Here is a 15,568-nt window from a genome sequence, read left to right on the forward strand (position 1 = left end):
CCCGCCGCAGGCGCCGCCCGCGCCGCCTTGCCGGAGCCCGCCGCCGCCGTCGCCTGTAACCGCCGCCGCCGCCATCGGTTTTCTACGGAAAACCGATCGGTTTTCCGTTAGAACTCACGGTTTATTTTTTTAGATTGGTTTTTTCGGTTTAATTATTTAGAGGACGTTCGTCCGTACGTTCGTTTTAACGAACGGTTTTCGCCGTTTAGACGTAGACAACGAACGTTCGTTCGTTAGCCTGTTCGTTGTTTTTCTTTTTCTCGGATTTTTCGCGATTATTTCTGATCGCGATTTCTGATCCAATTTTCATTTTAGTATAACTTTTCACTCGTTTATCAGAATCAGGCGATTCAAGCGCCTAGAGTCTCTTCTCGAAACCCTCTTTCCGTTTAACCAACTCAAACAAGTTTTTGCTTCTTTAAAATTTGACTTAGATCCAGAGTAGTAAACAAAGCTTGTTTCTTTCACCGTTTGCCTTTTGTCTCTTCGTTTGTTTTGTTTCTTTTTCTGCAAACCGGAGTTCTTAAGTTGAACTTTCTGGTTAGATCTCTTATTTGAGTTTTACCTGTGCATTAGATGAGTACTTATTGTATGCTTGTTTGTTTGTGTGCGTTAGAGTACCCGTAGTGCGCCGCTTGCTACTTCGAATCTCTAGGTTTCACGGATCATCAGCAAGGCAAGTAACACCTTGATCATATCCCTTTCATACCCAGTTTTTGTGCATTATATCAATCCTCAAACATTGCATGATTAGGATCTAATTAAATAGTGGGTTTTGGGAAAGTAGATGAGGTAGTACCTATTACCTGTTTTATTATCAAACCCTTGGGAGTTACTTCTGCGTTTGCTTATATTGCCATGCTATGCTAGTAGACGTGGATTGGGTGAGTGTATCCATGACATATGTGAGATTGTTAATTAATGGTTTATTTAAGGTGGCAACTTTAATACACATCTGGGTGGGTTGAGGCACCTGGGTATTCCAGCGATTGCCTATTTTTCTTTATGGACCGCCACCCAGACTCAAAGGGATCATGAGATTATTCATACTAGAAACTTCTGTGTGCAGCCACAAGCTACTATGGGCTCTAGCATAGTTGATTAAGTCGTGCGAACTCTTACAGTGGTAGACTAGTAGATGTAGGGGAAAGTAGGTGTAACGGTCTACCCGATCGTAAGGTGCTAGCGCTTTTGAAAGACTATGTCTTAGTCATCCGTTTCTCAAACACCATGTAGTGCGAGAATCCCAACGGAGGAGATCTAGTCTTGTGGGGAAAAGTGCGCAAACCTCTGCAGAGTGTAAAAACTAATCATGGTTAGCCGTGTCCCGGTTATGGATAACTTGAGTATCTGGTTCTTGGATTATCATGTGAATCTCATCATGTTACTTTAATTAATTTTGTTGGTTTTTTTAATGATGATGCTTAATTGGGATTGAGAGGGTGTCTACACTCTCAATGTTTAACAACTACCATAAAAGTTAAATAAAATTTATTCCTTTGCAGTAGGGAAAAATTGGCTTTACGCAAAACTGTGACCATAGAGCTTTCTACCAGCCATATATGCATGTAGTATAGCCTATTTCTGTTCATTACTCTCTTTGTGTTACTTTGCCAGCATATTCCATGTGCTGACCCATTTTCGGGCTGCAACGTTCATGTTGCGGATTTTTCAGATGACGACTAAGGTGCCTTTAGGTTGTGGTTCTATACTCAGTGATGCCGTTGGAGTTGATGGACTCACCTATCTTCCAAGCTTTCCGCTGTTATCGTTATTAGATGGCCTTAAGACATATTATTTGTAATAAGTTCTCTCTTGAGACACTCGTTGTAATAAGTGTGTGATTGCTACTCTGTTATAAATCCTTCAAGTACTGTGCGTGTCAGCATTACTGATCCAGGGATGACACTGAAGCACAGAGATCAGACCGTTTGAGGTCTGGTCGCTACAAGATGGTATCAGAGCACACGCTGACTGTAGGACACGGCCACTAAGATAAAGACCTAGATCACTACTCACTCTTCTCGTTTCTGACTCCTCATCTTTTCTACTCTTTTAGGATGGCGGATGCAAGGAACAAGTTCACACAACCGGATGAAGATACACCCTTTGGACGCCACCTGAAGGAAGTCACTAAGTACCTGAACATCGGAGTACTAAGCTTCACCAGGACCTACAACGCCACTTTACCCGAAGAGGAGCACTGGATGATTCAAGTTCAAGTTCCAGGAAGGACGTTCATGCCAGTCACCGCGCCCATAGAGTTTTCCTTTGATGCACCAACCTGGAGTCTAGGAAAGAGCATGGCGGCCCACATCACCATGGGACGTATTGGAGAAGTTTACTGCAATGATCTCAAGGATACTATCTACCAGATTTGTGGGCGCCGAGATGAGCACTGGGAGATGATCAGCACCAAGAAGGATAGATCAATCACAGCTTTTATCCAGGAGTTAAACCAGCACATTCGAGATCAGGAGAACCAGATGTGCATAGACATGATAGATCTGAAGAAGGTGATGACAAGAATCATGGAGCTGAAGGAAGAACTCAAGGCTACACGTGAAGATTATGAGGAGGAAATCATCGTACTAGTGGAGAAGAATGACTAACTGATTTAGAAGATCGAAATATTCATGGGAGACCCCACACCAGTAGAAGAAGATGAAGAACCCAAGCAGATTCGCCCGGAAGACTACATCATCATCGACGACACCGACTCTGACCTGTGCGATGATGACTTTGAAGACGGAGCTGGAGCAGATATCATGGAGTCTGCAACCGAGGAATATTTCTAGTAGACCACCACATCAGTAGTAGTATTCCACCATGTAAATAGAGTAGTCCAAGCACATTTGAGATAGTTAGACCGATTGTATGCCCTTGTTTGATTGAATGAAGTGATTTTGTTTGCATTTGCCTCATGTGCATATGGGTAGTGTTTTCTCTCTAGACCTCTCTCTATTCTTAAATCTCATCTTTTCTAAACCCATCAGATGCCTCCGAGACGTGACAATGGATTTGCATTTCCATCGGAGCTCACTCAGTTGATCCAGCAGTAGAATGCGTTGATGCAGTTGCTAGTCTAGAATCAAAATTAGGGGAACAACAACAACAACCCACCACCACCACCACCACCACCACCTGTTGATCACTTAACCCGTTTCCTTAGGCTGAATCCGCGGTGTTCTCTAGTAGCACCGAGCCTATAGTGGCAGATGATTGGCTCTGCAAGATTGGAAGGGAGTTAACCACTACAGGATGTACTGATGCTGAGAAGGTGCACTTTGCCGCACATCAGTTGGATGGACCAGCAACATCATGGTGGGAGAATTACACTGTCACCTACCCTATAGCCACGGTGACATGGGACCAATTTCAGCAGGCTTTCCGTACAGCCCATGTTTCAGCAGAAGCTATGGCCATGAAGAAGCATGAGTTTCGCAACTTGCGCCAAGGAGGACGGACAGTTGTCCAATACGTGGATGACTTTAGTAAGTTAGCATGTTATGCCCCAGATGACGTTGCTACGGAAGTAGCTAAGCAGGAGAAGTTTCTGGAAGGACTGAATGATGAGTTGAGTATGCAATTGATGGTAGCAACTTTCAACAACTACCAGGAACTGGTAGATTGTGCTCTTATGATTGAAGGGAAGCAGTAGCAGATTGAGAACTGCGAGAGGAAGTATGGACAAGGGAAGTACAATTCAGGAGCTCAGCAGAAGCCACGTTTTACCCCGAAATTGGGAGGACATTTTCAGCATACCCATGGAGGAGGACGTTCGCATAATCATAATGGCCCCAAGAACGGTAATGGGAATGGGGGAAGCAACAGTCAGAACCGTACCAACCCATCAACCCCAGCCAAGAGAGACCTGAGCCAAGTCACTTGTTATAAGTGTCATAAGACCAGACATTATGCCAATGAATGTCCTGAAGCCCAGAATGGAAATGGCAATGGAAGCTCTGGGAAGAAGCCGAACCCTTTCAATAGGGGATAGGTGAACCACGTTAACATGGAGGAGGTTGAAGCCCAGCCAGATGCAGTAATCGGTAAGTTTTTGGTTAAGTCTTTTACTGTAATCATTCTTTTCGATACTGGTGCATCGCATTCATATATATCAAGGGGATTCGTGGATAAGTATAACCTGCCCACCAAGGTTCTTAGAACACCTATGTTAGTAAGCTCACCAGGAGCGGAGTATATGGCCAGCGGAGGATGTTTTCAAATGCCATCGAGTATAGGTAGGCGTGTCTTCCCCTCGGATTTAATCATTTTGGAATCACACAGTTTGGATGTAATTCTGGGTATGGATTGGCTATCGATGTATGGAGGAAACATCGATTGCGCCAGTAAGTCAATTTTGCTTACCACCCCAGAAGGAAGAAGGATCAAGTATATATCACGGCATGTGTCGAATATGACTCAAGTAAATTCCCTAACAGGAGTTGTACAGGAGGAAGTACCGGTGGTACATGATTTTCCGGATGTATTTCCAGAAGAGTTGCCAGGCATGCCACCGAATAGAGACATTGAGTTTTTGATTGAGCTTTTTCCAGGCATAGGACCAATATCTAAGAGACCATATAGAATGCCTGCAAAGGATTTGGAGGAGATTAAGAAGCAGATTAAGGAGTTACTGGATAAGGGATATATTCGCCCAAGTTCGTCACCTTGGGGATCACCAGTACTTCTAGTGGAAAAGAAGGATGGATCGTTAAGGATGGTTGTTGATTATCGAGGATTGAATGAAGTGATGATCAAGAATAAGTACCCACTGCCGATGATCAATGATTTGTTTAACCAATTTCAAGGAGCAAAGGTATTTTCCAAGATCGATTTGCAATCAGGATACCACCAGCTGAAGATTCGAGAGCAGGACATACCTAAGACAGCTTTTACTACAAGGTACGGTTGTATGAGTATACCGTTATGTCATTTGGTCTGACTAACGCGCCTGCTTATTTTATGAACATGATGAACAAAGTGTTTATGGAGTTTTTGGATAAGTTCGTTGTAGTGTTCATTGATGATATTCTGGTTTACTCAAAGAATGAAGAAGAACATAAGGAACATTTGCGTTTGGTACTTGGTAAGCTCAGAGAACATCAGCTATACACCAAGTTCAGCAAATGTGAGTTTTGGTTGAAGGAAGTTGGATTCCTAGGACATGTTATATTCGGAGAAGGAATAGCAGTAGATCCCACCAAGGTTGTCACTGTGACAAATTGGGAAGCCCCAACAACAGTTGGAGAGATTCGGAGTTTTCTTGGACTCGCATGATACTACCAGAGATTCACAGAAAATTTCTCAAAGATTGCAAAACCTATGATGGAGTTGTTGAAGAAGGATACCAAGTTCAAATGGACTGAGGAATGTGAAGCCAGTTTCCAGGAGTTGAAGAAACATTTGGTTACCTCGCCAGTGTTGATTGTGCCAGATCAGCGCAAGGATTATGAGGTGTATTGCGATGCTTCACGTCGAGGACTTGGAGCAGTGCTTATGCAGGAGGGAAGAGTTGTTTCGTATGCTTCACGACAGCTTAAGCCCCATGAGTTGAATTATGATACACATGATTTGGAGTTAGCAGCCGTAGTGCATGCATTGAAGACTTGGAGACATTTTCTCATTGGAAACCATTGTGAGGTATACACGGATCACAAGAGTTTGAAGTACATCTTCATGCAGAAGAAGTTGATCTCAGGCAAAGAAGATGGTTGGAGCTCATCAAGGATTATGACATGAGATTGCATTATCACCCCGAAAAGGCTAACGTAATAGCCAATGCGTTGAGCCGCAAGAGCCATGTCAACACACTCATGACCAGAGAGTTACCAAAGGAGTTGGCCGAGGACCTTCGTGAGCTATGTTTGGAGATAGTTCCGAGAGGCTATGTAACAGCATTGGAGGTTCAGTCTACTTTGATGGATAGGATCAGAGAAGCTCAGAAGACTAATGAGGAGATTGCCTCCATTAAAGAGAAAATGAGCAAAGGAAAAGCTAAAGGATTTCGTGAGGATGAACACGATACCTTATGGTTTGAGGACCGCGTTTATGTGCCCAATGACCCGGAGATCAGGAAGCTAATTCTGCAAGAGGCCCATGACTCACCGTACTCGATTCACCCAGGAAATACCAAGATGTATTTGGATTTGAAGGATACTTTCTGGTGGACCAGAATGAAGAAAGATATTGCGGAGTATGTAGCAGTTTGTGATGTATGTCAGAGAGTAAAAGCAGAACATCAGAAGCCAGCAGGATTGCTACATCCATTGTTGATACCCGAATGGAAGTGGGATAATATAGGCATGGATTTTATCACGGGATTACCCAGGACCCGTTCAGGCTATGACTCGATATGGGATGTAGTCGATCGTTTGACGAAGGTAGCTCATTTCATCCCAGTGAAGACTACTTACAGTAGTGCCAAGTTGGCTAAGATATACATGACCAGGATCGTATGTCTGCATGGAGTTCCGAGGAGCATTGTATCAGATAGAGGAACCCGGTTTACCTCAAAGTTCTGGAGTCAGTTGCACGATACTTTGGGAACCAGGCTAGAGTTTAGTACAGCTTTTCATCCGCAGACAGATGGACAAACTGAGAGAGTCAATCAGATTTTGGAGGATATGCTGAGAGCTTATGCGCTAGATTATGGATCTAGTTGGGACGGCAATTTGCCGTATGCAGAGTTCTCTTTCAACAACAGTTATCAATCTAGTTTGAAGATGGCCCCTTTTGAAGCCTTGTACGAAAGGAGGTGCAGAACCCCACTGTTGTGGGATGAAGTTGGAGACCGCCAGTTGTTTGGACCGGATTTAATTACGGAGTCTGAACGGAAGGTGAAGTTGATTCGCAATAGGCTCAAGGTAGCCCAGTCCAAGCAAAAGAGCCATGCAGATTCTAAACGCAAGGAGACAGTTTACAAAGTCGGAGACAGAGTTTATCTCCGTGTATCCCCGCTTCGAGGAGTTAAGCGCTTTGGAGTTAAGGGAAAGTTAGCGCCACATTTTGTGGGACCATACAAAGTTTTGGAGCGTATGGGAGAAGTTGCTTACAAGCTAGAGTTACCCGAAGGATTGTCAGGAGTTCATGATGTGTTCCATGTTTCCCAGTTGAAAAAGTGCCACACAGAGATGGCGGATATACCGCTGAGAGATACAGTGCCGCTGGAAGCGATTCAGTTGGATAATGATTTGACCTACGAGGAGAAACCAGTCAAGATACTCGAGTTTGCCAGCCGACTTACCCGCAGCAAGGTTATCAAGTTTTGTAAACTTCAGTGGAGCCACCACACCGAGGATGAAGCCACCTGGGAACGAGAGGAAGATTTGCTGAAAGACCACCCACACCTATTTTCTAGCCAACCCGAATCTCGAGGGCGAGATTCATCTTAAGGGGGTAGGTTTGTAACATCCCAAATTTTCAATTTGGAATTTATACATAGATCATCATTGCATATCATATTTTATTGCATTTTGGTTGATCCTAGAAATGTCCACGCAACTCAAGGACCTACGGAGAGAGTTGGGGATTTCGTTATTTTCACATTTGAGGTTTTCTCGAATTATGAAAAGAGGATCATTTGATTTTACTTATTTTATCTTCAATTATTTCAATTATAAAAATAAGTGAGAGGGAATAAAATGAATTTCCTAAAATAAAGAAATATTGAGGATTTAATAATAAAAATCAAATAAGATTTTATTTTGGAGTTTTTCGCTATTTTATTTGAATTTAGGAAAAATGTGCGTTTTTCAAAATTGCATTTAGGCCCCAAATAAATGTTCACTTTGTCCGGATTGATTTTAGAAGTCGGGGAAAATTTATTTAGGGATTTTTGGAGTCCGTTTAGTATTTTATTTTCTTTCTTTTTCTGCACGTCAAAATTATTTAAAAAAAATAGTCGACCGACTTAGGGCCGTACTCGGCCAGGACTTCTCGGGCCGGCCTTTAAAAGCCGCCGCCCGAGGCCCGTTCAACCCGCCCCACCCCAAAACCCTAACCCTAGCCGGATCCCGCCGCCGCCCGCGCCGCCCCGCGCCGGAACCCGCCGCCGCCGCCGTCGGTTTTCTATGGAAAACCGATTGGTTTTTCGTTAGAACTCGCAGTTTATTTTTTTTAGATTAGTTTTTTCGGTTTAATTATTTAGAGGACAGTCGTCCGTACGTTCGTTTTAACGAACAGTTTTCACCGTTTAGACGCAAACAACAAACTTTCATTCGTTAGCCTGTTCGTCGTTTTTCTTTTTCTCTGATTTTCCGCGATTATTTCTGATCGCGATTTCTAATCCGATTTTTGTTTTAGTATAATTTTTCGCTCGTTTATCGGAATCAGGCGATTCAAGCGCCTAGAGTTTCGTCTCGAAACCTCTTTCCGTTTAAGAAACTCAAACAAGTTTTTGATTCTGTGAAATTTTACTTAGATCCAGATTAGTAAACGAAGCTTGTTTCTTTCGCCGTTTGCCTTTCGTATCTTCGTTTGTTTTGTTTCTTTTTTTTTTGCAAACCGGAGTTCTTAAGTTGAACTTTCTGGTTCGATCTCTTATTTGAGTTTTACCTGTGCATTAGATGAGTACTTATTGTATGCTTGTTTGTTTGTGTGCATTAGAGTTCCCGGAGTGCGCCGCTTGCTACTTGGAATCTCTAGGTTTCACGGATCATCAGCAAGGCAAGTAACACCTTGATCATATCCCTTTCATACCCAGTTTTTGTGCATTAGATCAATCCTCAAACATTGCATGATTAGGATCTAAATAAATTGCGGGTTCTGGGAAAGTAGATGAGGTAGTACCTATTACCTATTTTATTATCAAACCCTTGGGAGTTACTTCTGCGTTTGCTTATATTGCCATGCTATGCTAGTAGACGTGGATTGGGTGAGTGTATCCATGACAGATGTGAGATTGTTAATTAATGGTTTATTTAAGGTGGCAACTTTAATACACATCTGGGTGGATTGAGGCACCTGGGTATTCCAGGGATTGCCTGTTTTTCTTTATGGACCGCCACCCAGACTCAAAGGGATCATGAGATTATTCATACTAGAAACTTCCGTGTGCAGCCACAAGCTACTATGGGCTCTAGCATAGTTGATTAAGTCGTGCGAACTCTTACAATGGTACACTAGTAGATGTAGGGCAAAGTAGGTGTAACGGTCTACCCGATCGTAAGGTGCTAGCGCTTTTGAAAGACTATGTCTCGGTCATCCGTTTCTCAAACACCATGTAGTGCGAGAATCCCAACGGAGGAGATCGAGTCTTGTGGGGAAAAGTGCGCAAACCTCTGCAGAGTGTAAAAACTAATCGTGGTTAGCCGTGTCCCCGGTTATGGACAACTTGAGTATCTGGTTCTTGGATTATCATGTGAATCTCATCATGTTACTTTAATTAATTTTGTTGGTTTTTTTAATGATGATGCTTAATTGGGATTGAGAGGGTGTCTACACTCTCAATGTTTAACAACTACCATGATAGTTAAATAAAATTTATTCCTTTGCAGTAGGGAAAAATTGGCTTTATGTAAAACTGTAACCATAGAGCTTTCCACCAGCCATATATGCATGTAGTATAGCCTATTTCTGTTCATTACTCTCTATGTTTTACACTGCCAGCATATTCCATGTGCTGGCCCGTTTTCGGGCTGCAACGTTCATGTTGCAGACTTTTCAAACGACGAGTAAGGTGCCTTTAGGTCGTGGTTCTATACTCAGTGATGCCGTTGGAGTTGATGGACTCACTTATCTTCCAAGCTTTCCGCTATTATCGTTATTAGATGGCCTTAAGCCATATTATTTGTAATAAGTTCTCTCTTGAGACACTCATTGTAATAAGTGTGTGATTGCTACTCTGTTATAAATCCTTCAAGTACTGTGCATGTCAGCATTACTGATCCAGGGATGACACTGAAGCATAGAGATCGGACCGTTTGAGGTCTGGTCGCTACACCAACCAAGCCTTTCTCAGGAGTGACTGACGGTTCCACCACACCGATAGCGCAAGTCCGCCCGCCTGTCACCTTAGGGGAGCGCAAGAACTACCGCACCGAGCTCATCGACTTCAACGTTGCACACACCCGCCTGCGTACAACGCCATCCTCGGGTACCCAGCCCTGGCCAAGTTCATGGCAGTAACTCACCACGGCTACAACGTCCTCAAGATGCCAGGAAGCGGGGGGATCATCACGGTCCCATGTGAAGAAAGAGAAGCGGTGTGCTCCCTTGAGCGCGCCTTCCAAGCCACGACAATCGACAACCCTGACAGCAGAAGTGAAAGCCCTCCGGAGACCATCCCCAAGAAGAAGCTACCGCGCCGTACAGGACCCCAAGAAGATGGCGTCGCATCAGGAGACTCGTCAGGATCGGCACCCGCTCCAGGGGTGCCTCCCTCCACCGCATAGGAAAGCGTGTCCAGCGCCCTCCTCAAGAAAGGCTCGGGGGCTCTCTTCTAGAGGGCCTCAGACCTTGCCAATCTCACGAGGGAGGCGCTTGGGCACCACTTGGAAGCATGATTCACGGCACATGTTCCTCAGGAGAGCATGGGGCAAGGAATGCCCACCACCCAGGAGTTCATCATCAAGACCACCCAAGAGCTACAAGGCGCAAGAGCCATGCGTGGCGACAGCCGCTCACATAGTATGGCTCACCACCCGGGCGAGGGTGCTGAGCTGCGCGCCTGCATCGATATCCTAGGGCTCAACAGGGTCGCATCTCAGGAATGCTTCTGGCCATCACGTGCAGGCCGCTGCGAGAGTCCACCACACAGCTTTGTTCGCATGCCCTTCGGCTTGCCGAGCGTGGCGTCGGCCCACTAGCACAATGCGCGGCAAGTCCTGACGGTTCAGGATGCCAGGTTCCACGCCGCTCTGGAGGAGATGGCGACGGCCTTCAGGGAACCTCCTGAGCCCCAGAGCCTCCCGAGGCTCAGGGTCCCGACGGCTCATGAGGAGTCATTCCTTCGACGCGTGGCTTCAGCTGCACCAGCTCTACTTCGTCTACAGACACAGGTGACATCTTCCAAGTTCGTTTAAGTTGGGAGCGCCCCTCGGGCTGCACTATTCCCAGGCCGCATGGGTCCGTCCCTGTGGCATGTATCCGTTTTACTTATGTCTTTAGCTTACCTTGCTGGGGGCGCCCCATGGGCTGCATCATCCCCACGCCATTCGGGCCAGACCCAGTGGCATGTATCTTCCTGCATTTATCCTAGTCGATCTGCTCCTCATGCCTAACCTGCCGAACCGCTATCGCCTATTTGATCACCGCCCACCACGGGTCCGTTCGCCCCATGCAATTTGCTTGCACGTTAAAAGGGGGGCTCCTGAGCATCGCGACTCGGGAGCTCTTACTGGCTCTCCAGCCCTCACCCCCTGGCCTTGACCACGGCATCGCGACCTGGCGTACCAGCGGCGGCTGAGCTCGCTCGAGGGTCGGGGCCTGAGGACGTAGGGTGCTTGCATCTAACCACCTTGCAGGGACATACAGTCACCAAGACTCAAGACCAGGCGCAACCCGCCTTGAGGTAGGTCCTCGTGAGTCCCACGTTGGCTCACGAGTGCCTAGATACACCTCGCAGCCCTGTCGTGCAAGCCACCTGTCAGGGCGGGGCTGTACACGCCTCGGGGGCTCCTCCTAGAGGGGCCCCCCATCCCACGCCCAAGTGGAAGCTCCAGGCTCCGCGCTGGCTATCGACACTGCCGAGGAGCGGCTATGCCCGTGCACAAGCAGAAGCACTATGCTCCATGCTGGTGATAAACAACTAAGGGCGACCCCACGGCCGTACCAACCTCAAGGAGCCCAGAGCTCAACGCCAAGTCCCACCACGACACCTCCCCTCAGGCGAGTCGCGTGAGGGGGCTGGGCAGGGGGGCTGTGCTCGGGTCACGCCCAAGCACACGCCACCCAATCAGGTCCCCCGGACCTGGGCGTTGCGCGCCCCTCCCGAGGCCTCGGCAAGGGCAGGTATGGAAATTGTTTGAACGTCAAGGGGGACTCCTGAGCATCACGACTCAGGAGCCTAACTGTTCACGTAGCCCCTCACTCCTTGGTCCGTCCTGGTCTCCGGTCGGTCCAACGGCGGTTGAGGTGTGCGGGGGGCCGGGCTCTGCCGATGTAGAACATTAATCTATCTTTGTGAGCTCTCCCTATATGTTGTTCACACGTCAAGGGGGACTCCTGAGCATCGCGACTCAGGAGCCTAACTGGTCACGTAGCCCCTCACTCCTTGGTTCGTCCTGGTCTTCGGTCGGCCCAACAGCGGTTGAGGTATGCGCGGGGCCGGGCTCTGCTGACGCGGAACAAAGGCCTGATGTATGTCGCAGGAATGGAACGAGAAGAATAGCCGTAGGTCACCTCTGGATGTCGCCGTCGCCTGCGGAAGGTGCTTCCCTATGGGCGACGATGTGCTCGCCTTCACCACCAGCCATAGGATCCACGCCATCGCCAGACAGAGGATTGGAGACAAAGCTGCAGAACTTCCCCAGCAAAGCCTCGATGTGACCTCGAACAACTGCGGCGGCGGCTTCGCAGAGGTCTTTAGCTACAGGCTCCAATAGCTCGTTAATGCGGGCGTTGGGGTTGCAGAGGTGTAGATGGCTCAGGACGCGAGTCAGTGCGGCCGCGGACAGAACCTGAGCTTCTTCCTCCGCCATGGGACCAAGGCCCTCGATGGCCTCCTCAAGCGCCTTCACCACGAGAGGAAGCAGCTGGGAGGGTCATCCTCGTCAGTGTCCAGCGGCTTCTCCAGGCCACACTCGTACAACGTCTTCAGCACCTCGCAGATCTCTTCTCGAGATCGGTGAAGGCCACACAGTCTTCGGCCAGGACTCACGCCTTGGCGGCAAGATCAGCCTCCCTCGCCCCTATCTTCTGCTCTAGCTCTTCCAACCGGTTGCGCTCGGTGGCCTGCTCCTTCCCCAGCTCCGCCAGCTCAGCATCACGGTTCTTGACGGCTTCCTCCCAGGCCTCCATCCCCTTCTCCTTTGACTGGCGGCAGCGTGCCTCTTCGGCGTTCTTGTCGCGCAGGCTCTTCAACTCGCCCTCCAGCACTTGTCAGCGGTCATGGGCGGCCTTGGCGTCTCTCAGCGCCGCCTCACGGTCGGCTGCAGCGCTGGCGGCCCCTTGCTTCTCCCTCTCGGAACCCGCAACGGCCTGGCCCAGCGCGGTGCGTACCGCCAGGTCAGAGTGAAGCCAGCCGGAAGCCAACTCCAGACGCCCGGCCACCAAGCGCGGGTCAGCGCCCAGGAGATCCGCCTGCAGTTGGGTCATCTCTAAAAAGGCATGCTCCAAGACGGCAGCAGGAGCAGAGGAACCAAGGAGTGGAGGCGCAGCAGTAGGAGGAAGTGGTGCCGTCACCAGGGCTTGCGAGACTGTGGGCTCCGGAGCAGCTGGGACCTCATCAGCCGTGCCAAGTACCGGCACCTCCGGAGCCAGCGGAGCCATGGGGGCTGACTCCACGTGGCGATGCTCCTCTTGGCCCCGCGAAGACGACCGGGCAGGGGAGACACGGGCGATGTTGCCCCCTGGCTCTACGGAGGGAGGCACAGCTGCCTTCCCTTCATTCCTCCTCTTCGCCGAAGATGTCGGCCTGATCAACCAAGGGCGAGCGTCAGGAAAAAACAAGCACCAGCGAGGACCAAGCGAGGTTCGAAACACTTACCGGTCCAACGCAAGGGACTCCACCTTTCGCTTAAGGAGCTTGAGGTCCGACAGCTTCGGGACCTGGGGGGCAGGCGCTCGGGCTCCGGTGCCGCCATGCGGTGCAGAGGCGGAACCGGATCCAGCCCCAGGAGGTGTTGGGGTGGAGGCGGCACCGCGATTCACCAGCGACGACCTACCCTTCGTCGGGACGGGCGGTTGCTCCTTCCCTCCTTGGTAGGCGTCGGCCTCGACATCATCAGGAAGGGCGCGGAGAATCTCGGCCTTGCTCGGAGGGGAGGTCTCCTCCACCTCTTCCGGGGTCTCCTCAGAGTCTTCCTCCTCCCCCCCCCCTTTCCGCGAGACTCGCCAGAAGACACCTCCACCGGCTTATGCTTCGATGGAGCTCCCGACAGCACCGGCGGCACCAGCCCGCGCGCATCAAAAGTCGGCCTAGAGGCGACGAATTCCTCCCGGTCCCTGCATTGGAGTAGGAGAATGAAGGCGCTAGGCGGGTACTCCTGGTTGTCTCCAACTATGAGGCGCAGGACGGCGTCTAGTTCGTCATCAGGCAGGTCCCCCGGCCTCAGCAGGGCCTTGTTTTCCCCTCCTTCAAGCTGCCAGAGGGGGCGCGCACGCGCCTGGAGTGGGGCGACCCGCAGCGTCAAGGACTCCCTCAAGAGCATCGCTCCTGTTATTTTAGCCGCCCTCGCATTGCCGGCTTCAGGTCAGCCATCATCTGCTCCAACACTGATGACGCCCTCTTGTTGACAAGCTCCGCCCTGGGCCACTCCTTGCCTTGTCGAGGTGCCTCCGTCGGCAACAACAGGCGCGGATGGGCGAGCTTGGCATCTACCATGACCCACTTGGATCAAATGTTGTCGGCCCTCTTCCCGATGCTCAAGATCGAGTTGTCCTTGCCGGACGCGACGAAGTTAGCGCATCCAGAGATGTAGCCCTCACTGACGCGGAGGAAGAAGAAATGGCGCGGGAGCGCCACAGACGGCATCACGCCCAGGTACGCCTCATAGTAGTAGGCAAAGATGGACAGGAGGAGGACAGAGTTGGGATGGAGGTGCAACGCTTGCAGCCCATAGTGGTCGAGGACTTCATAAAAGAAATCAGAGAAGGGAGGAACCAACCCGACAGCAATGCCGCTCAAGAAGAAGGGGAAGAAGGTGCTCCCCTCAGGCTCCGGCTCGTCGAAGGCAAGCCGGAGCTCCGTCTTCCCCCACTCATTGCTCTCTCCCGCCGTTAGCAGGTGCATGGAGGCAAGGCTCTTTTCCGTGACGGTGGGCGCCTGAAGAGCGGGCTCGTACCAAGCCGGGGACGAGGAAGTCTTGACCTTGCGCGGCGCCATGGGCGGCAGATGCAGAGTGAGGCCAGAGCAGATCTGTAGGTAGCGGCGGCGAAGAGCAAGAAAGGAGATCTGGAGCGAGGCGAGGAAGAAGCAATGAAGGCAAGTGCCCCTCACGCCAGCCTTTTGTCAGGTCAAGCAGTTGCCGAAACAGCATGGGGAAGCGGAGACGCCCACATTCAATCAACCGCCACACGTCAACCGAGGCCACAGGCTTTTGGGGCCCGCGACACTTCGAGCTTGACCCTTGGCTTCTCGCGAAGCCAAGCCCGCGCACACCTTGGGCCCGGGGGCTACTGTCGGCATTCTGGGAACGGGGGTCCCTAGACTTGCCTGCCTGCGGCCCGCGGCGTGGCTGAGACAGCAGGCTGTGCGGCCCATCTTCACCAATAAAGCACCCAAGACCCTCGCGAGGGGCCAAGCCTCGTGAGGCGGACGACGCAAGACCTCCTCCGGAGTGGCCTAGCTAGGCAGGCTCACGAGGAGCGGAGATATCAAGGCGAGGCGAACCTCACGAGGCTCTCGTGACGTAAGCCGTGACGATCGACACCAGGCGGGCGCCAGCGCGCACAGCGTCCTTAT

This window comes from Triticum dicoccoides, chromosome 1A, assembly GCF_002162155.2.
Source record: "Triticum dicoccoides isolate Atlit2015 ecotype Zavitan chromosome 1A, WEW_v2.0, whole genome shotgun sequence".
In the NCBI taxonomy this organism is placed as follows: domain Eukaryota; kingdom Viridiplantae; phylum Streptophyta; class Magnoliopsida; order Poales; family Poaceae; genus Triticum; species Triticum dicoccoides.